General features: G+C 38.8%; 1 pseudogene; it reads right to left on the minus strand.

The window, feature by feature from the left end:
* Nucleotides 1-1,824: 1,824 nt before the first annotated feature.
* Nucleotides 1,825-2,658, minus strand: LOC118627742 (annotated as a pseudogene).
* Nucleotides 2,659-24,187: the final 21,529 nt, after the last annotated feature.

A 24,187-nucleotide genomic window follows, 5' to 3' on the forward strand; every position in this document is an offset into this window, starting at 1 on the left:
GTTAGGTAGTCTATTAGAGATATTTCTTGCTTCTTGAGCTAGGCCTGTAGTGCTATGAACTTCCCTCTCAGAACTGTTTTCACTGTATCCCATAGGTTTTGGGTTTTTGTGTGTTCATTTTCATTGGTTTTCAGGAAGTTTTTAATTTCTTTCTTGATCTCCTCATTGACCCATTCATTATTCAATAATATGCTATTTAGCTTCCATGTGTTCAAATGTCTTTGCAAGTTCTTGTTGCAATTGATTTCTAGTTTTTACCATTGTGATCTGAGAAGATGCTTGATATGATTTCAATCTTCTTGAACTTGTAGAAATTTACTTTGTGTCCTATTATGTGGTCTATCTTTGAGAATGTCCCTTGTGCACTTGAGAAGAATGTGTATTCTATAGTTTTGGGGTGTAATTCTTTTTAGATATCTATTAAATCCATTTGGTCCAGTGCTTCATTTACAGTCTCAGTTTCCTTGCTAATTTTTTGTCTAGAGTATCTATCCAGGGTGTTGAAGTCCCCTGCTATGATTGTATTGCTATTGATTTCTCCTTGGAAGTCCTCCAGAAGATTTTTAATATATTTTGGTGCTCCTATATTGGGTGCATATATGTTTATCAAGGTTATATCTTTCTGTTGGATAGGTTCTTTCAATATTATGTAGTGGCTTTCTTTGTCTGTAGTTACGGTAGTTATGGTCTTCATTTTGAAATCTAATTTATCAGATATGAGTATTGCTACCCTAGCTTTTTTTCCTTTTCGTTTGCTTGGAAGATTTTTTTCCATCCCTTCACTTTCAACCTATTTGAGTCTTTTGTTGTGAGGTGGGTCTCTTGTAAACAACTTATAGATGAGTCATGTTTTCTTATCCAATCAGCTACTCTGTGTTTTGTGTTTTTTTTTCACTTGGATCCCTGCAGAGGGGGGTAATTGGTGATGACTTATTAGCCAGACAAGAATCAACAAACAAGTTCTTACATCTGTTCTCACCAAACCAACCCTCAGACAACAGCAGCATTTGACCAGGGCCCAGACCCAAAGGCTCAGAGGGCCAAGGAAATCGGACTCCATGAGGAGAAGCCAGAGCAGTGGGAGACAGCAGGGCCCTACTAGCCCACGTCCTTACAGAAGCACCAAACACAGAGGAGTCTGGGAGGGAGCCGGTGGGTGTGTTCCTATAAGGAAGTGGATTCTACATTTGCTCCTCCGACCTCCAGGCTTCTTTGTGGGGTTCCAGACCTGTCAAGGTAACAGGGGTACCTGGGATCTGGAGGAAGAGAACCAGCATCCAGGACCCAATGCTGTGGAACTCAGGAAAGCAGCCAGATTTCCTTTCTTAGGAAACTTCTGACATTTCCTGTGAAGACTTAGGGGATGTGGGGTCAGGAACACAGTACTGAACCCGGGAATTAGGAGGCCTGAGTTCTAGTCCTTGACTTCAGCCGAGTCACTATCCCACGTTGTCTTTGTTCCTTATCTGCCCAGCAAGGGTGTTGGACATGATCAGGGCAAAATAGATGCTGCTCTTCTTCCTTCCCTCACCCATAGCAGACATCACTAATCAACCACGGTGCTCTTTTTTGCTGAGTTCAGATATGACCTTAACATCCTTTCCAATGCAGCGCCTTGGGCAGCAAGGACCAATGGATTGGAGTTGGCATTTAGGGTGATACCTTTTTGCCATCTTCGCAACAGATGATGGCTGAGGTCCTTTCCAGCTTTGATCGATCACCTACAGCTGGTTCCATCCACATTTCCTTAGAATGGCACCTGGGGGTGTGTAAAGTTCTCCAGACCTGATGTTCCAGGTTATCCTCTCTCAGCAGGCTCACTGGCTACTGATGAGGCCCCAGGGGAAGCCATGCCTGTCCGCCGTCCTGAAGCACGTGTCTAGAAAAGGTGTGAGGGAGGCTGTGTCCTCAGAGAGGCAGGGGCTGGTGGGGCACAGGAGGGCCTTGTCTAGCCAAAGATTTATCAGAATGCAGTTGCTGGCCACCTGGATTCTGGCTTCCCGGGACAGGCCTGGACTGGCACTTCCGGAGGACCGAGTGCCAGAAGATGCACCACGGGCCCTGAGCCCCTGGCGGCACCTCCAACTCCACCTCCGTGTAGATGTAGCTCGAGGCTTCCCCGGGGCTGCCCCGGCCCATCGCATAGAAGGCTATGGGTTCCTCAGGCTCCTGGTAGATGGGGTTGGAGAGCTTGGAGGGCAGGGCCGGGCAGGGCCGGGCAGGGCCGGGCAGGGTCGTGGATCTGGGCTTGTGTAGACTTCGAGGGGTAGCTGAGGTCTGGCGGGAACAGGAGGCTTGGGCCTAGGTGGCTAGGGGGCTCCTTTGGCTCGCTCCCCCCTTTTTCTGTGTGGGGGCTCTGGGCTTCTCCTTTTTGAGGATTGGCCTATACTGGAGCTGTGGGTCTTGGCTTTTGCTTCCAGAGTCTGATTCTTAAGTCCTTAGGGAAAGTCCTGCTGGCTCAGGAGTCTGCAGGGAAAGGAGGCTTGAGAGACATGGGTGAGGAGGGACCAGCAGGTGGGGTGGGCCGGTGTCACAGGACAAATAAATGGTCCAGGTGGAGGATGGGGGTGGGCACAGGAATTTGGCACAGCAAAAGGGTGAAGAAGAGGGTATGAAGATGAGAAGGAGACCAGGGGGTGGGGAAGTAGCTCTGGTCATGGGCAATATCTAGCATTAAACTTAATTTCATCTGGAACACAGGGCCAGGCAGGTCTCCATTTGTGCCTGTGTTGTAAAAATGCAACAAGGCTTGAGAAGTCTGTAGCCTAAAATTGTTTGGCATGATAGATCTCCAAGACTATTGTGTCTGTTGATTTCTGCACGTGCCAGAGAAGTACTTTGTGAGATATAAGCTGGATATTTTAGGGCAGAGAGACTGCCTCAGGGGAGATGAGCCTTCTCAGAGTAGGTGTGCTTTTATTTTTATTTATTTATTTATTTATTTTATTAATTAATTTTTGTTACAGATGTTTCTCCTTTTCCCCCCACTGATTCCCCCCTTCCCCTCCCTCCCTGCCCTTTCCCCAGTTTGTTGTCCATGTCCACTGTTTATGCATACATGCATATAAGTTCTGTGGTTTATCTCTTCCCTACCACCCCCCTATTAAGGGGATTGTCAGTCTGTATCCCATTTCCGCGTCTCTGGGACTACCCCCTTCCTCAGACTGTTATGTTCATTATATTCCACACATAAGTGAGATCATATGAAACTTGTCTTTCTCTGTTTGGCTTGTTTCACTTAGGATAATACTTTCCAGGTCCCTCCATGTAGTCTCAAAGGATAAGAGGTCTTTCTTTCTTACAGCTGTGTAGTACTCCATTGTGTATATGTACCACAGCTTTTTTAATCCATTCATCTACTGATGGACACTGGGCTGTTTCCAGATCTTAGCTATTGTAAATAGTGCTGCTACAAACATGGGGGTACATATATTCTTTCTGATTGATGTTTTAGGCTTCTTAGGGTATATTCCTAGAAGTGGGATCACTGGGTCAAATGGAAGTTCAATTTTTAATTTTTTGAGGTAACACCATATTGTTTTCCATAGTGGCTGCACCAGTCAGCATTCCCACCAGCAGTGTATTAGAGTCCCCTTTTCTCCACACCCTCGCCAACACTTGTTTGATGATTTGTTGATGGCGGCCTTTCTGACAGGTGTGAGGTGACACCTCACAGTTGTTTTAATTGGCATCTCTCTGATGATTAGTGATGTTGAGCATTTCTTCATATGTCTCTTGGCCATTGTATGTCCTGTTTGGAGAGGTGTCTATTCAGCTCCTCTGCCCATTTTTTAATTGGGTTCCTTGACTTCTTTTTGTTGAGTTGTATGAGCACTCTATATATATTGGAAATTAACCCCTTATCTGATACATCATTGGCAGTGATGTTCTCCCATACAGTGGGTTGCCTTTCCATTTTGATGATTGTTTCTTTTGCTGTGCAGAAGCCTTTTAGTTTAATGTAGACCCATGTGTTCATTTTCTCATTTGATTCTGGTGCCTTAGGTGATGTATCAGTGAAAATTCTCCTCTGTATGATGTCCGAAATTTTGTTGCCTACATTTTCTTCTAGAATATTTATGGATTCACAGGTAACATTTAAGTCTTTTATCCATTTTGAGTTCATTTTAGTGTATGGTGTAAGTTGATGGTCTAGTTTCATTTTTTTGCATTTAGCTGTCCAGTTTTCCCAACACCATTTATTAAAGAGCCTGTCTTTACTCCACTGTATGCTCTTGCCACCTTTGTCAAATATTAATTGAGCATATTGCCTTGGGGCCATTTCTGGGTTTTCAGTTCTGTTCCACTGGTCTGTATGCCTGTTATTGTGCCAGTACCAGGCTGTTTTGATTATGGTCGCTTTGTATTATAACCTGATACCTGGTATTGTGATCCCACCTACTTTGTTGTTCTTTTTCAAAATTGCTGTGGCTATTTGGGGACTTTTTTGGTTCCATGTGAACTTTGAAGTATTTGTTCTAGTTCTGTGAAATATGTCATTGATATTTTGATGGGGATCGCATTGAATCTATAGATTTCTTTGGGTAGTATGGACATTTTAATGATGTTAATATTTCCAATCCATGAACAGAGTATGTGCTTCCACTTTTTAATATCTTCCTCTACTTCTTTTTTCAATATCCTGTAGTTTTCAGCAAATAGGTCCTTTACTTCTTTGGTTAGGTTTATTCCTAGGTATCTTAATTTTTTTGGCATGATAGTAAATGGGATGGTTTTTTCAGTTTCTCTTTCTGTGAGTTCATCATTGGTGTACAAGAATGCCGTCAATTTCATGACGTTAATTTTGTATCTTGCTACTTTGCCAAATTAATTTATTAAGTCTAGTAGATTTTTGATGGAGTCTTTTGGATTTTCTATGTATAATATTATGTTATCTGCAAATGATGACAGTTTCACGTCCTCCTTTCCAGTTTGGATCCCTTTGATTTTTTCCTCATGTCTGATTGCTGTGACTAAGACTTCCAGTACTATGTTAAATAGAAGTGGTGAAAGTGGACATCCCTATCTTGTTCCTGTTCTTTTTTTTTTTTTTGAAATTTATTTATTTATTTATTTATTTTTTTGTTACAGATATTTTACCTTTTTACCCCATTGGCACCCCCCACCCCACCACCCTCCACCCTGTCCCCGGCTTAGTTGTCCATGTCCATTGGTCATGCATACATGCATATAAGTTCTGTGGTTTATCTCTTCCCACCCCCCCACCCCCCATCCCCTCTTCTGAGGGAAGTCAGTCTGTGCCCTACTTCCATGTGTCTGGGTCTACTGTATTCCTCAGACTGTTATGTTCATTATATTCCGTATATAAGTGAGATCATGTGGTATTTGTCCTTCTCTGCTTGGCTTCTTTCACTTAGGATAATACTTTCCAGGTCCCTCCATGTCGTCTCAAAGGATAAGAGATCTTTCTTTCTTACCGCTGCATAGTATTCCATTGTGTATATGTACCACAACTTTTTGATCCATTCATTTACTGGTGGACACTTGGGCTGTTTCCAGATCTTAGCTATTGTAAATAGTTCTGCTATGAACATGGGGGTACATATATTCTTCCTGATTGGTGTTTCAGGCTTCCTAGGGTATATTCCCAGCAGTGGGATCACTGGGTCAAATGGAAGTTCAATTTTTAATTTTTTGAGGTAGCACCATATTGTTTTCCATAGCGGCTGCACCAGTCTGCATTCCCACCAGCAGTGTATTAGAGACCCCTTTTCTCCACACCCTCACCAACACTTGTTGTTTGATGATTTGTTGATGGCGGCCATTCTGACAGGTGTGAGGTGATACCTCATTGTTGTTTTAATTTGCATCTCTCTGATGATTAGTGATGTTGAGCATTTCTTCATATGTCTCTTGGCCATTTGTATGTCCTGTTTGGAGAGGTGTCTATTCAGCTCCTCTGCCCATTTTTTAATTGGGTTCTTTGTCTTCCTTTTGTGGAGTTGTATGAGCACTCTATATATATTGGAAATTAACCCCTTATCTGATACATCATTGGCAATGATGTTCTCCCATACAGTGGGTTGCCTTTCCATTTTGATGATTGTTTCTTTTGTGTGCAGAAGCTTTTTAGTTTGATGTAGTCCCATGTGTTCATTTTCTCCTTTATTTCTGTTGCCTTAGGTGATGTATCAGTGAAAATTCTGCTCCGTATGATGTCCGAAATTTTGTTGCCTACATTTTCTTCTAGAATTTTTATGGATTCACGGGTCACATTTAAATCTTCTATCCATTTTGAGTTTATTTTTGTGTATGGTGTAAGTTGATGGTCTAGTTTCATTTTTTTGCATGTAGCTGTCCAATTTTCCCAACACCATTTATTAAAGAGGCTGTCTTTACTCCACTGTATGCTCTTGCCACCTTTGTCAAATATTAATTGAGCGTATTGCCTTGGGTCCATTTCTGGGTTTTCAGTTCTGTTCCACTGGTTTATATGCCTGTTCTTGTGCCAGTACCAGGCTGTTTTGGTTACAGTCGCTTTGTAGTATAACCTGATATCTGGTATTGTGATCCCTCCAACTTTGTTCTTCTTTTTCAAGATTGCTGTGGCTATTCGGGGTCTTTTTTGGTTCCATATGAACTTTTGAAGTATTTGTTCTAGTTCTATGAAATATGTCGTTGGTATTTTGATGGGGATTGCATTGAATCTATAGATTGCTTTGGGTAGTATGGACATTTTAATGATGTTAATTCTTCCAATCCATGAACAGGGTATGTGCTTCCACTTTTTTATATCTTCCTCTATTTCTTTTTTCAATGACCTGTAGTTTTCTGCAAATAGGTCCTTTACTTCTTTGGTTAAGTTTATTCCTAGGTATCGTAATTTTTTTGGAGCGATGGTAAATGGGATTGTTTTTTCAGTTTCTCTTTCTGTGAGTTCATCATTGATGTACAAGAATGCTGTCGATTTCTTGACGTTAATTTTGTATCCTGCTACTTTGCCAAATTCATTTATTAAGTCTAATAGATTTTTGATGGAGTCTTTAGGGTTTTCTATGTACAATATCATGTCATCTGCAAATAATGACAGTTTCACTTCCTCCTTTCCAATTTGGATCCCTTTTATTTTTTTCTTCCTGTCTGATTGCTGTGGCTAAGACTTCCAGTACAATGTTAAATAAGAGTGGCGAAAGTGGACATCCCTGTCTTGTTCCTGTTCTTAATGGAAATGTTTTTAGTTTCTGTCCATTGAGTATGATGTTGGCTGTAGGTCTTTCATATATGGCCTTTATTATGTTGAGATATGATCCCTCTACATTGCTGAGCATTTTTATCAGAAATGGATGCTGGATTTTGTCGAATGCTTTTTCAGCATCTATTGATATGATCATGTGGTTTTTATTCTTCATTTTGTTTATGTGGTGTATCACGTTTATTGATTTGCGAATATTGTACCAGCCTTGCATCCCTGGAATGAATCCCACTTGGTTGTGGTGAATAATTTTTTTGATGTATTTCTGGATCCGATTTGCTAGTATTTTGTTCAGGATTTTGGCGTCTATGTTCATCAGGGATATTGGCCTGTAATTTTCTTTCTTCGTAGTGTCTTTTTCTGGTTTTGGAAGTAGAATTATGCTGGCCTCATAGAATGTGGTTGGAAGTCTTCCTTCTTCTTGAATTTTTTGAAATAGTTTGAGGAGAATGGGTGTTAGTTCTTTTTTAAATGTTCGGTAAAACTCCCCTGTGAAATCATCTGGGCCTGGGCTTTTGTTTGCTGGGAGAGTCTTGATTACCTCTTCAATTTCCTTAGTTGTTATTGGTCTGTTCAAGTTTTCTATCTCTTCCGGGAATAGTTTTGGGAGACTGTGTGTTTCTAGAAATTTGTCCATTTCGCTGAGATTGTCGAATTTGTTGCCATATAGTTGTTCATAGTAGTTGTTAACGATCTTTTGTATTTCCGTGGTGTTGGTTGTTACTTCTCCTCTTTCATTTCTGATTTTGTGTATTTGGGTTCTCTCTCTTTGTTTCTTGGTGAGATTAGCTAAGGGTCCATCTATCTTGTTTATCTTTTCGAAAAACCAGCTCTTTGTTTCATTGATCCTTTGAATTATTTTTTTGGTCTCTATGTCATTTATTTCTGCTCTGATCTTTACTATTTCCTTCCTTCTACTTGCTCTGGGGTTTTCTTTTTGTTTGCTTTCTAATTCTTTAAGCTGTGAGGTTAGACAGTCAATTAGAAATTTTTCTTGTTTTTTGAGGTAGGTCTGTAGTGCTATGAACTTCTCTCTCAGAACTGCTTTCGCTGCATCCCATAGATTTTGTATTGTTGTGTGTTCATTTTCATTGGTTTCCAGGAAGTTTTTAATTTCTTCCTTGATCTCCTCGGTGACCCATTCATTGTTTAATAACATGCTATTTAGCTTCCATGTGTTGAAATGTCTTTGCATGTTCTTGTTGCAATTGATTTCTAGTTTCATGCCATTGTGATCCGAGAAGATGCTTGATATGATTTCAATCTTCTTGAACTTGTAGAGATTTAGTTTGTGTCCTATCATGTGGTCTATCTTTGAGGATGTTCCATGTGCACTTGAGAAGAATGTGTATTCTGTAGTTTTGGGGTGTAATTCTCTGTAGATATCTATTAAATCCATTTGGTCTAGTGCTTCATTTAGAGTCTCTGTTTCCTTGCTAATTTTTTGCCTAGAGGATCTATGCAGTGCTGTCAACGGGGTGTTGAAGTCCCCTGCTATGATTGTATTGTTGTCGATTTCTCCTTGGAAGTCCTCCAGAAGATTTTTAATATATTTTGGTGCTCCTATATTGGTTGCATATATGTTTATCAAGGTTATATCTTTCTGTTGGATAGATCCTTTCAATATTATGTAGTGGCCGTCTTTGTCTCTAGTTATGGTCTTCATTTTGAAATCTATTTTATCAGATATGAGAATTGCTACCCCAGCTTTTTTTTGCTTTCCATTTGCTTGGAAAATTTTTTTCCATCCCTTCACTTTCAACCGATGTGAGTCTTTTGTTGAGAGGTGGGTCTCTTGTAAACAACATATAGATGAGTCATGCTTTCTTATCCAATCAGCTACTCTGTGTCTCTTTATGGGAGCATTCAGTCCATTTACATTTAAGGTGATTATTGATATGTACTTATTTATTACCATTTTTGTTTAGTGTGATTCTATTTTTCTTCCCATTTCTACTGCTAATTACAGCAGTCCTTTTAACATTTCTTGCAGTGCTGGTTTGGTGCTCATGTATTCCCTTAGCCTTTTTTTGTCTGGGAAGCTCTTTATTTGACCTTCTATTTTGAATGATAGCCTTGCTGGGTAGAGTAGTCTTGGATTCAGATTCTTGTTTTTCATGACCTTGAGTACTTCATGCCATTCCCTTCTGGCCTGTAGTGTTTCTGTTGAGAAGTCAGATGAGAGCCTTATGGGGTTTCCTTTGTAGGTAACCTGTTGCTTATCTCTTGCTGCTTTTAGGATTCTCTCTTTGTCTTTAATTTTTGGCATTTTGATTACTATGTGTCTTGGTGTGGGCCTGTTTGTGTCTTCTTACTTAGTAGTCTCTGTGCTTCTTGAACTTGAATGCCTTCTTCCTTCACCAAATTAGGGAAGTTTCTGTCACTATTTTTTGAATATATTCTCTATCTCTTGATCATTTTCTTCTTCTTCGGGGACTCCTATGATGCGAATATTATTCCGTTTCCAGTTGTCCCACAGTTCTCTTAAGCTGTCTTCCTGTTTTTTAATTGTTTTTTCCTTTTGTTTTTCTGATTGGTTGACTTTTTCTACCTTGTCTTCGAGTTCACTGATCCGGTCCTCAGCTTCCTCTACTTTGCTTTTTAAACCTTCCAATGTGTTTTTCATTTCTGATATGTCATTTTTTATCTCTTCTTGATGGTTTTTAATTTCTAATTGGCTTATTTTCAGTCTCTCTATGTCCTTACTCATGCTGTTGAGCTTCCTCAAGATCATGGCTCTGAATTCTAGCTCTGTTAACATGCCTAATTGCTCCACATTGATTTCTTCTTCGGTGGAGGTCTCTTGCTCTTTCATTTGGCTTCTGTTTCTTTGTTTCACCATTTTGGGTATCACAGTGGGCTTTGGAGCCTGTTAAGTTTTCCCTGTGGGTGTTGGTGTTCTGCTGTTTGTGGCTCCCTCTCCTGAGTTTAGATGAGCGACAGTGGACCCACGGTAAACACCACTGTCAAGTCTTACTTTCCTGGTTAAAGTTGCTAGCACAGGAAAGGTACTGTTATCCTCTATCTTTTTGCCTGGAGGCTAGCAGTTGAGGTTACTTGATGAGTTCTGGGTTGTCAGTTGATTAAAAAACTCCCTCAGGTGCTCAGCATAAGGGGATTTCACAAGGGTGGGGCAGATGCTGGTTGTTAATGAGCCTCAATTAGCACTTCAATGGCCCACAGGGTGGGGTTGGATCTCCGAGTGAGGGGCTGCTGCCTCTCCCCAGAGCCCTGGAAAGGAGAAATATGGCCACAGTCCTGTGAGGCTGCCACTCAGCAAAAGCTCTGAGTGCCCTCCAAATCCTGAGTGTCCCCACACAGTTCCAGTCCAGTCTGCCATCCCTCTTCGGGAGACCAAGGTGAGTGGCTGTGGCTTTTTTAGCCTCTGTCACAGTTCTGCGCTGTAGAGCTGCTTGGGAGTGTAACCTGAGGGTGCTGCTCATAGCTGAGGCTGCTGCCGAGCTGCTGACCGTGGCCTTCCCGCCTCCGTCTTGTACCTTCTCAAGCCTTCCAGGATCTAGTCAGTGTCCCTGGTTATATGGTCTTCACAAGCTGCTTTTCTGTTGTTTTTTCCCGTCGATTTGTCTGTGTTATAGTTGTAATTCCAGTTTGGTTCTCTGAGGTAATTATTGATATGTATTTATTTATTGCCATTTTTTGTTTAGTGTGGTTCTATTTTTTTTTTTTCTATTCCTCCTACTGATTACGGTAGTCCTTTTAATATTTCTTGCAGTGCTGGTTTGGTACTAGTATATTTTCTTCACCTTTTTTTTTTTTTGTCTGGGAAGCTCTTTATTTGACCTTCTATTTTGAATGACAGCCTTGCTGGGTAGAGTAGTCTTGGATTCAGATCCTTGTTTTTCATGACCTTGATTACCTCATGCCATTCCCTTCTGGCCTGTAGTGTTTCTGTTGAGAAGTCAGATGAGAGCCTTATGGGGTTTCCTTTGTAGGTAACCTGTTGCTTATCTCTTACTGCTTTTAGGATTCTCTTTGTCTTTAATTTTTGGCAGTTTGATTACTATGTGTCTTGGTGTGGGCCTGTTTGTGTCTTCTTACTTGGTGCTCTCTGTGCTTCTTGAACTTGAATGCCTTCTTCCTTCACCAAATTAGGGAAGTTTTCTTTCACTATTTGTTCAAATATATTCTCTAACCCTTTTTCATTTTCTTTTTCTTCAGGGACACCTATGATGCGAATGTTATTACGTTTCCAATTGTCCCATAGTTCTCTTAAGCTGTCTTCCTGTTTTCTAATCTTTTTTTTTCTTTTCTTTCTGATTGGTTGATTTTTTCTACCCTATCTTCTAATTCACAGATCCTGTCCTCAACTTCCTCTACTCTGCCATTTAGACCTTCCATTGTGTTCTTTATTTCTGATATGTCATTCTTCATTTCTTCTTGGTGGTTTTTAATTTCCAACTGGTTGATTTTCAACATTTCTATGTCTTTACTCATGGTGCTCATGTCCTTACACATGTTGTTGAGCTTCCTCAAGATCATGGCTCTAAATTCTAGTTCTGTTATCTTGCTTAACTGCACCTCATTTATCTCATCTTCGGTAGAGGTCTCTTGTTCTTTCATTTGGTTTTTGTTTCTGTGTTTCACCGTTTTGGCTATCACAGTCGGCTTTGGAGCCTGCCAAATTTTCCCTTCGGGTGGTGGTGTTCTGCTGTTTGTGGCTCCCTCTCCTGGGTTTGGATGAGGCAGGGAGGACCCAAGTTAAACACCACTGTCAAGTCTTACTTTCCTGGTTAGAGTTGCTAGCTCAGTGAATGGTCCAATTATCCTCTAGTTTTTTTGCCTGGAGGCTATTAGTAGCAGTCACCTGAAGAACCTTGGCCTCTCCGTTGAATGAAAAACTCCCTCAGGTGCTCAGGGCAAGAAGATTCCTTGAGGGTAGGGCAGATGCTGGTTGTTAATGGGCCTCAATTAGCATTTCAATGGCCATCTGGTGGGGTTGAACCTGTGAGGGAGGGGCTGCTACCTCTCCCCAGAGCCCTGGGAAAGAGTAAAATGGCCACAGTCCTGCATGGCTGCAACTCAGGAAAAGCTCTGAGTGCCCTCCAAATCCTGAGTGTCCCCACACAGTTCCAGTCCATTCCACCCTCTCTCTGCCAGGCCCAAGGTACGTGGCTGTGGCTATTTTAGCATCTGTCCTGGCTCTGCGCTGTGGAGCTGCTTGGGACTTTAACCTGAGGGTGCTCCTCCCAGCTAAGGCTGAGGCTGCAGCTCCCAGCCCAGGGGAGGTCACTGGAGTCTTTGGAAGCCTACCAGGATTGAATCAGTGTCCCTGGTTATGTGGTCCTCCAAGCTGCTTTTTGGTTGCCTTTTCATGTCGATTTGTCTGTGTTTTAGTTGTAATTCCATTTTGGTCCTGGGAGATTGTCCATGTAGCTTCCATTCACCTTGCGTTGCTTTCTTAATGTTGTCTTTAGATTGTTTGTTGCTAGAGTATAGGAAAATAACTGATTTTTTTTTTTTGTATTAATTATTTTTTCTACAACCATACTGAACTCATTTATTAGCTCTATCAATTGTGGAATATGTGTGTTTCAATTTTTTTTTTTTTTGATATATAGGCGATTAATTTTATTTTCTTGCCTAATTGCCCTAACAAAAACCTCCAATGTAATATTAACTAGAAATGATGAGAGCAAACATCCTTGTCTTTTTCCTGATCTCAGAAAGAATCTTTTTTTCTGTTTATTTATGATCATGTGGGTTTTGTATTTTATTTATAATGTATATTATATTGATTGATTTTCATATGTTGAACCAATCTTGCATTACTAAGATAAGTCCCACTTCGTAATGGTGTATAATATTTTTTATAAGTTGGTGGATTTGTTTTGCTGGTATTTTGTTCAAGATTTTTACATCTGCTTAGTCTTCTTTTTATGTGATATCATTGCTTTGTTTGGTATTAGGATAATAGAATGAGTTGTGAAATGATCTGTTCCTCTGTTTTTTGGAAGAGTTAGTAAAAACTGTGTTTAGTTCTTTAAACATAGAGTTGAATTCACCAGTGAAGCCATCTAGTCTGGGATTTTCTTTGTGAGTGGTTGCAATTCACATGACTAATTCCATGTCTTATTTTAAGTCTGTGCACATACTCTCTTTCTCCTTGTAACAGTTTCATTAGTTTGTATCTTTCTAGGCATTTGTTCTTTTAATTTAGGTTTCCTAATTTGTTGGCATACAATTATGTAATATCAGTAGTTTGCCACCTCTTTATCTTATGATTTTAATAATTTAAGTCTTCTTTGTCATTCCTAGCTGTATTTTTAAAAGTTGGTCAATATTGACAATGCTTTGATAGAACAAACTTTTGGTTTTGTTACTGTTCTCTATTGTTGTTCTAGTTTATATGTCATTAATTTTTATCTCTTTTTCTTATTCTTCCTCTACTTGATATGGATTAATTTACTGTTCTCTTTCTAGTTTCTTAAGACAAAATACTATCTTATTGATTTATGTTTTCCTTTTTAATATAGGCATTCACAACTATACATTTTCTCTTAAGCTCTGTTTTTACCTCATTCTATTAGTATTCTTATGTTGTGATTTTATTTTCATTCATCTCAAAGTATTTTTTAACTTACTTTTTTATTCCTTCTTTGATTCATTAGCTATATAGGAGAATAGTGTTAATTTTCATAGTTTAGAATTACCCACATTTCATTCTGTTATTGATTTCTAATTTCATTTTGTTGTGGTTAAAGAACACACTTCATATTATTTTAATACATTACATTTACTGAATCTTGTTTTATAGCTTAAAATATGATCCGTCTGGAAAAGGTCCACATGCACTTGAGAACGTGTATTCTGCTATTGGGGGTCCTTCACTGGCTAGAACAAAATCTGTAGAATGAAAACCTACACACTGCTCCATAGTCTGTGAGTTTCTACAGGCCCTGGATTCTGCTTATGTCTTTACTTTATTACATAGCATCCTTTCCCTTTTCCAAGAGTGTCCATTGTGGTTACCCTCATTTCTGTCCATTTGCTACCCCTAAATTCCTACCTTAATGTCTTTATGCTTGATGTTTCCTCTGGCTAGAACATTAAAACATCAACTAATTGATAATATTCCATGTGTTATAGATTTTTATAGTAGCTTTACATACTTTACCTTAGCAATGATGCTTCCCCCCGACCTCTGTATTTTTAAAAATTTATTTTTATTGTTGAAAGAGGGATATCTGTGCTACTTTCAGCAATGATGCTTTATAATCCTCATTTTATATGTGAGAAAACTGAGGACTAAAATGGTTAATGTACTCACCTGAGATACACAGATAATAAAATTCTGGTAAACACTGGACAATGAACTGTTTTTGTTGTAAATTGCTCAATGTCTCTTACCTACTGTATCATAGAGCCAAGCTTCAAACCACATGTCTGACTTCAGAGTCTAAATGTTTAACCTGTCTGATTTTGGTACATTAGTATGAGTGTTGGAATAATACATGCAATCCTTACTTGCACAATTTAAACTTTCTCTAGATATTCTAAACTCTGTGTTGTTATAGGCAGAGTGATGGATGGATAGATTGTGAGAGAGTGAGAGATATTCTTGTCCTTCATCTGTTTTAAACATAATTTCACCCTTAAATTTTACGTTGATGCTAAATTTCTAGCCATATATATTATTCATGTATATGAATACAATGCGCTTCTTTCTGCTCCATTGCACACATCATTCTCATTGCCTCAAATTCCATTGTCAAACGAAGCTAATGATATTTTCCTGTGGTAAGAACACAACATAATATCCACCTCATTAAGAAATTTTTAAGTGTACAATACAGTACTATTAAAAATGGGGACAATGTAGTACAACAGATCTCTACAGATTACTTATCTTGCATAATTGAGATGTTATGCCCATTGATTAGCAGCTCCCTGTTTTCTCTTTTCCCAGCCCCTGGCAACTACCATTGTACTCTAATCCTACAAGATTAACTATTTTAGATATCTTATATAAGTGGAATCATGAAGTATTTATCCTTCTCTTATTGACTTATTTCACTTAGCATAATGCCCTCAAAATCCCTCCATGCTGTTGCAGTTCCTGACAATTGCAAAACACAAAATAGTCGCTTTCTTTGGTATATTTGTATTATACACACATAAGTTTATCACTATATTGATACATTTAAAACAATTTACATATAAGTTTTCCTACTGGTCTACCTATTTTACTTATTTCCTTAAAGCAAAGAAATATATTTTTTTCATTTTAAAATCCTGGTTCTTGTATCATTGCATGCACACAATAAAAATAAAGTGTTAGATTAAAAAAATGAGTTACTGCTTCTATTCCCAATTCATTATGCAAAATTAGGAAAAATGATAGACTTAGTATTTGTGAAATGAATTATTTTAGGGAAAAAATTTATTTTAAATCTCTTTGTACCTCAGGTAAACTTATATGACCCGATGAAAGCTCTGGACCATCTCCCAAGAGAAAATGCCCATCCATTCACTGGTGCAGATATAACTATACATACGTATATTTATTTAAATACCTATTTATGTTGATTTAATGTTTTCACTAATGCTCTTAAACTAGTTTATGGACATCCCAGAGATTCAATATATGTTAGGACATCTGACCTAGTCTCTTGCTGTTTTAGTGAAGGATTACGGTCTCTCTACTTGATCAAGGCTGGGAACTACGTTTTCCAGAATCCTTTTTACTGTACACTTGTGGGCTATAATAAAGTCGGTAAAAGAGTAGCCATTTATCTCAGAAGGTCATAGTGATTGGATACAATGATGGACAGATATAGAGGGGCCTGATAGATGTCATCCCAGCTTAACCTCACTCTCCTTTGCTGTGTCTCCATCTTGTCTGTTCTATTACTGACCCAACTGACCAACAGTGGCTTCAGGACCGCCACACAAGATCCCCACCCTAAGCTGTGGTTATTGCACTGAGACTTTTCTTAGACTGTGCATCATCTTCCCTTTTACAGTCCTGTTTTGATGGTTCAGCTTGATTGGTTTCTAACATTTACCTGCAAGTTTCACTATAAGTACCTGAACTAATTCTTCTGGCTGACTGGTTCATGTCTTTTCCTCTGATCCTCCACCTCTCCCTTTCAGTCTTTTGTCTACTATAATAAATCACTCATCCCCTTAATAGTCATTCTCCAAACACATCCTGACTGATGCTTTCCCACAATGCTTAGTATTTCATGCCTGCATAGTCTCTGGGGTTTTCTTACTTATTTCTAATGGACCTTATGTGGTGAAGTCTTGAAAAGATTTGATTCTAAAAGATGCTTATGGTTTTTTAAAGTGATTCTATAAAGCTGAAAACAGCATGTAGTAGGCATAGCGGGAAGAAAGAAAATTGGTACTTTACTCCAAATAATAGAATTTTATGGCAACCTATAATTGAGGAAAACTCTTTGTAATATCTTTTATATTTTCTTTGTGCTGAACTTTATAAGTATTTTAAAGGCTACTTCAAATGTCACTACCTTTAATTTTTGGAATGCTGCTTTCAATTTGCAAATATAAACACACTACAGACATTACAAAATAATGGGCTCATTTTTATCTTATCTGGAATGTGTATTTAGTCACATTATTATTATTATTTTAAATAAGTTTTTATTAATTTCTTAGAGAAAGAAGAAGGGACAAAGAGATAGAAGCAGATGTGAGAGAGAAACATCAGTCAGCTGTCTCCTGCACATCCCCTGCTGGGAATAAGCCTACAACCTGAGCATCTGCCCTGACCAGGAATTGATCAGAGACCTTTCAGTCCATGGGATGATTCAATCCACTGAGCCACACCAGCTGGGCATGTCACCATATTATTTAATCATATGTAGTAGACAAAGAACCTAGAGTTAAATTTACCTATATGTAGTGGCAAAATGCAAATTACATGACTGTCTTATGTAAACAGACTGCATAAAGGGGGAAATGGGGACATCTATAACAGTGTCAACAATAAAATAAAGAAAATAAATAAAAATTGACATTGACTTCATAATAATATCTCTTGTTTAATAGCTGGTGATATTATGAGTCTATTCATTAAAATGAATAACAGATTTTTCTAAATTAACCATTTGATTGCATGAGCATGAACTAAACATTTCTAATTTTTATAGGAAGTTAGGTCCATTTTTACTTTTTTCAATTTACCTGTTAATGAACTCTGAAAACATTTTTCTTTTCAGCAGTATGCGTCTAAAATCCTGTTTTCTCCTCGTTTTTGTTCTGTTAACTAACCTTTGATCTCAGATTTTCTTATAACTACTTGTTTCAAAGGCTCTGATCATAGACATTGAACATAAGCTCATAACGATGGGCATATCATCTATAATAATATGTTAAAAATCTGATTGAAGAAAAGACTCATATTTTTACTTGCAATATGAAAAAATGTTATGTTAACAATACAATTATAATATTTATGTAATTAAAAATAAAGTTTTAATTAAATATAGTAGTACACCCAAAGAAAACTTTTCTAATAAACTGTAGAATATTGATAATAAAATCGAGTTGTAAACGTGAAGCTTTCCAAATTGTCTTCTTTAAATAATTTTTTAAAATGTTTTTATTGATTTTAGAGAGAGCGGATGGGGGAGGGAAAGAAAGAGAAACATCAGTGAATGAGAAACATCATCGATCTGCTGCCTCCCCCCCCTCCCCCACTCCCCAGGGGATTACGCCAGCAAACAGGCATGTGCACTGACCAGGAATCAAACTGACGGCCTTCTAGCACACGGGATGACATTCAACAATCTGAGCCACACTGTCCAGGGATCTTTAAACAATTTCTAAAAACTTAAAAATGAAGTTCTCATCTCATAGACATAATTTTCCTTTAGCTGGCTTGACTTTTTTCCAAGCTATGTAAGTCTACTACGTTATAATTTTTTTTACGTTAATTGACTGCTTTAGAAAGAAAAAAAACTATTCTGATTATTTATAGGTTTTCTACTGTCTCTATTTTAATTATTTCACAGAAAGCATGCCTAGAGTAATGACTCCAAGGAATTTATTATGTTCCCGCTAGTTAATGCATAAAATACTGCCTTTCTGTGCTTGTCAGTCTTGGAAATGTCACAATTAATTTTGCTCCTGAATTAAAAAAAAGATTAGAAACATATATATTTAAAAAGTTAACTTGATAATTTATTTAACAATTTAATAAGTTCTATGAAATATTCAATTACTCAAAAGATTTATATACCTTTATTTTTGTGTATGTTTGGAGGGTGGTGGCGCATGGCATTTTGATTCTGCATAAATTATAATCAATGATTTATCTGTAAAAAAATTAGATCACGACAAACAAGGAGGAGATAATGCTTGGATTTTGAAAGCAAAGCAAATCAATTGTGAATCTAGGCTTAATATTAATACCTAAATGTGCAAACTTAGAAAATTACTGGAACTTTTATGATCTTCCACTACCTCTACTATAAAATGAGGATTAAAAAATCAGTAAAATTTAATAAATTGTAACTATTGGTTTGCTAGGCCTTCTATAACAAAATACAGTAGACTGGTGGCTCAGACAATGGAAAATTATTTTCTCCCAGTTATAGAAGCTACATGTCCAAGATCAAGGTGTTAACAGTGCTGGTTTCTTCTGAGGCCTCTCTTTTTGGAATATTCAGAGGTAGTGGGGGTTAGGGCCTCAACTATAAATTTGGGGAGGGCACAATTCATCATCTAATAGTACAAAACCACCAGTTTCTTAATCTTAACTGTGTAACAGTATTATCTTAGGAACTAGATAAGTATGCAGATTGCCACCTCCACTCATATCTATTAAATCAAAGTCTTTGTGATTGGGGCCTGGTAGTTCCTGGCACATGGTAAGCATATATAAGTTTTAGTGGTAGTAGTAGTGGTTGTCTTTGTCTACACTGCAGTGGTTATAATGGTAGACAGTAGTTTGTATTAGTGCTGATGGTACCACGTCTGAAGTTCAGTTTAAACACTAATGGACAGACTTGGGAAGTTACATATATAAGGAGGCAATGTCACATGGTAGTTGTTATTTATTTATATTTTTTCTTTATTGATTTAAAATTTATTTATTTTTTAATCCTCACCCGAGGACATTTTTCCATTTTTTTGTTCAGATAGAGTAGGAGAGAGAGAGAGAAACATCGACGTGAAAGGGACACATCGAGCCCTGGCCGGTTTGGCTCAGCGGTTAGAGCGTCCGCCTGCGGTCCGGAGAGACCCGGGTTCGTTTCCCGCTAAGGGCATATACCTCGGTTGCAGTTTGTCCCCGGCCCTGGTTGGTCGTGTGGGTGGCAGCCACTCGATGTGTCCCTTTCACATCGATGTTTCCCTCTCTCTCTCTTCCTCTCTCTCCCTCCCACTCTGTCTGTGCAAAAAATGGAAAAATGTCCTCGAATGAGGATAAAAAAAAAAAAAAAGGGACACATCGAGTGGCTGCCATGCACACAACCCACGCAGGGCCAGGGACGAACTGCAACCAAGGTACGTGCCCCCAGCGGTAACTGAACTTGGGTCTCTCCGGACTGCAGGCCGACGCTCCAACCGCTGAGCCAAACCCACCAGGGCTCTTTATTGATTTTAGAGAGAGAGGAGGTGTTAGGAGAGACTCCGGGATGTCACAGGAGAGGCTCTTACTATCAGCTTAAGGAAGACTCTCTGCAGGAAAAAACACATTTATTCCTTATCCTTTTCTTCCAGTTCAAAACAATTACAGTTTTCACTATAAAACTATAAAACCCTGGTCACAATGGTGGATTGTCCAATGGTGGTGGTGGTGGTAGTGTGTGTGTGTGTGTGTGTGTTGTGGGGAGTAACATAGATCACTTAGACTGAAAAAAGTCATATTTTTAGGCAGAAAGCATGCCATAGAATAATGGAAGTAGTGAATTTTTTGTTTTAGTAAACTCATAAATCTAAAAGGGCATGAAGGTCCCACTCATGTGGCTCAGTGGTTGAGCATCGACCCATGCACCAAGAGTTCGCGGGTTCGATTCCCAGTCAGGACACATGCCCGGGTTATGGGCCTGATCCCCAGTGGGGGGCATGCAGGAGGAGGCCAGTTGATGTTCTCTCTCATCAGTGCTTCTATCTCTCTCTCCCTCTCCCTCTAAAATCAATAAGGAAAAAATAAATAAATAAAAGGGCATGAAGTATTTCTGATGTTAGATAACTCAGATGCAGGTCCTTGCTGGAAGTCTCGGATTGCCTTTGCAACTGTCCAAGTATCTACCAACCAACCCACACAGTCAGAAAGGTTCTTTCTTATTTTGAATTTACCTCTTTCTGGCCAAAATTATATTGTCTGTGACTAACTTTAGTAAAGTAGGAAAATAACTGAGTATTATATTATCCTTTAGGTAGATACATTATAGTCTTTAATATCATTATTGAAAGCTGAGGTTTTATTAATGCTTTATCTGTTGGTTTGTCATGGAAATACTGGAGTATGAGCGAGTGTAACATGTCTTTAAAGTTTGGTGAAACCAGTATATAGGGCCCGGGCAATGAAGCCATGTCTGAGAACACAGAGAGGCCACAGAGTTAGAGATCAGGATGGCATCTGCTCACAGTACTGTCAAGATACCATCAATATTCTGAGGATTTCTCATCAAATAACAACTCTTCAAAATAATATTGCATTTCTGTTTTAAAAAGCTAAATGCTAAAAACCTCAGAACATACTCCTATAAAGATTATGGCACAAAGAGAAATGTTGGAAGCATTTAACTACAAGTAACCTTTGAATATGATGCCTGTCCTGTTACATGGTATTAGTTGTTAGAACAGAAATAAAATAGAATCTGTTTTTGTTGAACTAAATTTCTCAGAATGGGCCATAGGAGAATGAATGATTCTTTTACTGAGGTGAATTCAGATTAAGCTTGAAATCTGAGAACTATTTTATTTCTAAGGCAGAGACAATGAATGTTTATTTGCTTCTTTGATTGCTTAGAGTAAATAATCTGCTTAGATTTAAAGCATCACTTACTTAAAGGTTTGTCACAACAAATTAGTGGCATTTCGAGGACATGACTGATATATATTTTTACTAATATCTACTACTTTATGTAGAATTTGATTTTAAAATTTCTCTAATCAGATACAAGAGAAATTTATTTGCTTACTTTATCGGGAAAATCAAATACCTGATCAACATCAAATATTTTTGTCTGCTCCTTAGGTGGCAAAAAAAAAATCGTCCATCTAATGACATTAGAACAGTTTCTGTTAAAAAGAACGGCCTTCTCCTTAATGGTGATATATTATTATAGCCAATTTCCATAAGAAATACAATTTAGACATTATTGAACTTCTCAGTGGTTCTTTCTTGGATAAAAAGTTAACAGAGGTAAATACTGTGGGCAGCCACATAAAAATCACAGGCTACCAAGACTACTCAAGGGCTGAGTTTCTGTCCTTCTGGAAATAAAAAACAAAACAAAACAAAAACAGGCAGTGGACATAGTATCTCACACCCTAAACAACTAGATTGTATGCCTTCTGTGTTACAAAACTGGGAGATGATGTCAGACCTATTATGATGAACCACAATGCCATGTGAATATGAAGTTAAGCAGTTGGTAAAGGGGAATAAGTAAATGCCTTTATGCAACCCTGAAAATGTTTGGCACGTCATACTCTGAATATGTTTTGGCTGTGGCAACAAAGTTTCCCACCTTGGGGCTGAGGACTTGGGCAATCAGAGATGTTTAAATGCAGAGACACCTAAATTTGCTTCTCCTGTTTAAACATTCTCAAAAGGATTTGGACTGTGTATGTCTCAGCACCAAGGAGCTGTGACTCAGCAGAGAGACTGTGCTAGAAGGAGCGGAGGCTTGTTGCCAGACCACACGAGGATTGCCTATATTCATTAAGAAAAGAGTGACAGAATAATACCTTAAAAATCACAGCTCCGGGAACTGTGCATAGTTTTTATAACTGTATTCCAATTAACCTTTGCCATAAATCTATTATGTAGAGATTATTCTTCCAAGTTTACAGAAGATAAATCAGAGAGATAAAAGCTTTCCAAGTTTCCATAGCTGAGTGGCAATATCTAGATTTGAACTCAGGTTGTGATTTTTTTTTTAAATTGTAACTCGAGGATATGTTTTCATTGATTTTTAGAGAGAGAGGAAAGGTGAGAGAGAAATATCGATGTGAGAGAGAAACATCATTTGGTTGCTTCCCATGCACCCCAACTGGGAATGGAACCTGCAACTTTTTGGTGTACAGGACGATACTCCAAACAACTGAGCCACCTGGCCAGGGCAGCTGGTAAAATTCCGGATACCAAATTATAAAGCGCTGTATGTCCTATAATTCAGATTGCTAGGGAAATACAGAAAGATAGGAATTAAAATGCTGGTGGCCAGAGACTGCTTTTCAGAGGAAGCCGTATTTATAGCAGGACTTAATAAACCATATCCCGTAAAGAACCAGAAATAAAAGTAAAAAAGAAAATATTCTGCGTACAAAAACAGCACATGTTAAATTTCCAAGGTGAGTAAGACCCTTGCGACATTTCAGAGTTGTAAGCACTTTGTGGTCACTGGATGGCACTGGGAAGCTGAGCAGTAGCAGGATCATAAAAGGCCTGCTGTTAAAGCATAGGTTGGTTGTTGTAAGAGAAACAGGGACTTATTGACAGATAATAGGTTGGCAATGTTAGAACCTATTCACCAACACCATGACCAAAGGAGGAAAACAACTATCAGCTCTATGAACGTGCTTGGTTTTCTGAAAGCCCCAGGACCAGGAAGGGACATGAGAGCCTGTTCAGATGAGAGTTGTGGCCCAGGGCAGATGGCTTTACATCTACTGCAGCAGTCAACATCAGTTCGGAGGGAAGGGCTTTGCAGATGCCCGTAACACAGGGGGAGCAGGAAAGCAGCTGAAAGCAGTAAAGAAGACCCTTGGTAAGTTCCTGCTCCTGGGGCCGGCAACTTGGCAGCGGGAGAGTGGAGATGGTAGCTCCCAGGCTGTAGAAGGAATTGCTGTGTGTTGAGCGGCGTCAGCATATGTTCAGGTTTGCTGAACACAGACATGAACTAGCTCTGACAGATCAATTGGGAAAATGCACTCTCAAGGACTGAATTAATGTGTTTTAATATATCCTTACAGATAAATATGAAGGTATCCCTCACGTTGTTTCTCCCATGGCTTCTCAAAAAACGAAAATTGTTCACCTAGAGAAAATGGATGAAGCCAGGTCTTTGAGTGATTTACACAGTCTGACCCCTTTCATCATACTTGGCTCAACCCGTTTAGGATGATTTCACCACAGATCTATGGAAGGGGTCTTGGAGAGATTAGCACAGCTATGGACAGAACAGGCTTCAGATTAAGAATTGATAAGGAAAAGAGGAGTGTGTGAGCTCATCTGGATTTTCACCACTGTATTGCAAAAGCTTAGATACAAATGGCACTTATAATTACTTGATTTTTATATAATGTGGAAATCGGGCATACTTTATATATCATTGACTTGTGAAAAATAAACACATATTTCTTTCATGAAAATTCACACACCCATTACTTCTTTTCCTTTTCTTTATCTTATTTTATTTGTTGTGGTTGTTGTGAATCCTCACTGGAGGATATGTTTTCACTGATTCTTGGATAGAGTGAAAGAAAGGGAGGGAGGGAGGGACAGAGCCAGAAATTTCAATGTGAGAGAGACACATCAATTGGTTGCTTCCCACAGGACCTGACCAGGGCCAAGGCTCAAACCTGCTACCCAGGTATGTGCCCTTGACCAGGAATCAAGCCTTTCAGTTCAAAGACTGACACTCTAACTGCTGAGCCAAACCAGCCAGGGCGACTTTTCCCTTTCTCTCCTAGCATCTGTAGTACAGGCTCTTATCACTTAATCCCTGATTTACATAGACTACCTTCAAACCAGTTGCTTTCACCTTCAGTTTCCCTTCAGAGGTGTTTTTCCCAGCAGAGATTTATCTT

This window comes from Molossus molossus, unplaced genomic scaffold (assembly GCF_014108415.1).
Source record: "Molossus molossus isolate mMolMol1 unplaced genomic scaffold, mMolMol1.p scaffold_m16_p_13, whole genome shotgun sequence".
In the NCBI taxonomy this organism is placed as follows: domain Eukaryota; kingdom Metazoa; phylum Chordata; class Mammalia; order Chiroptera; family Molossidae; genus Molossus; species Molossus molossus.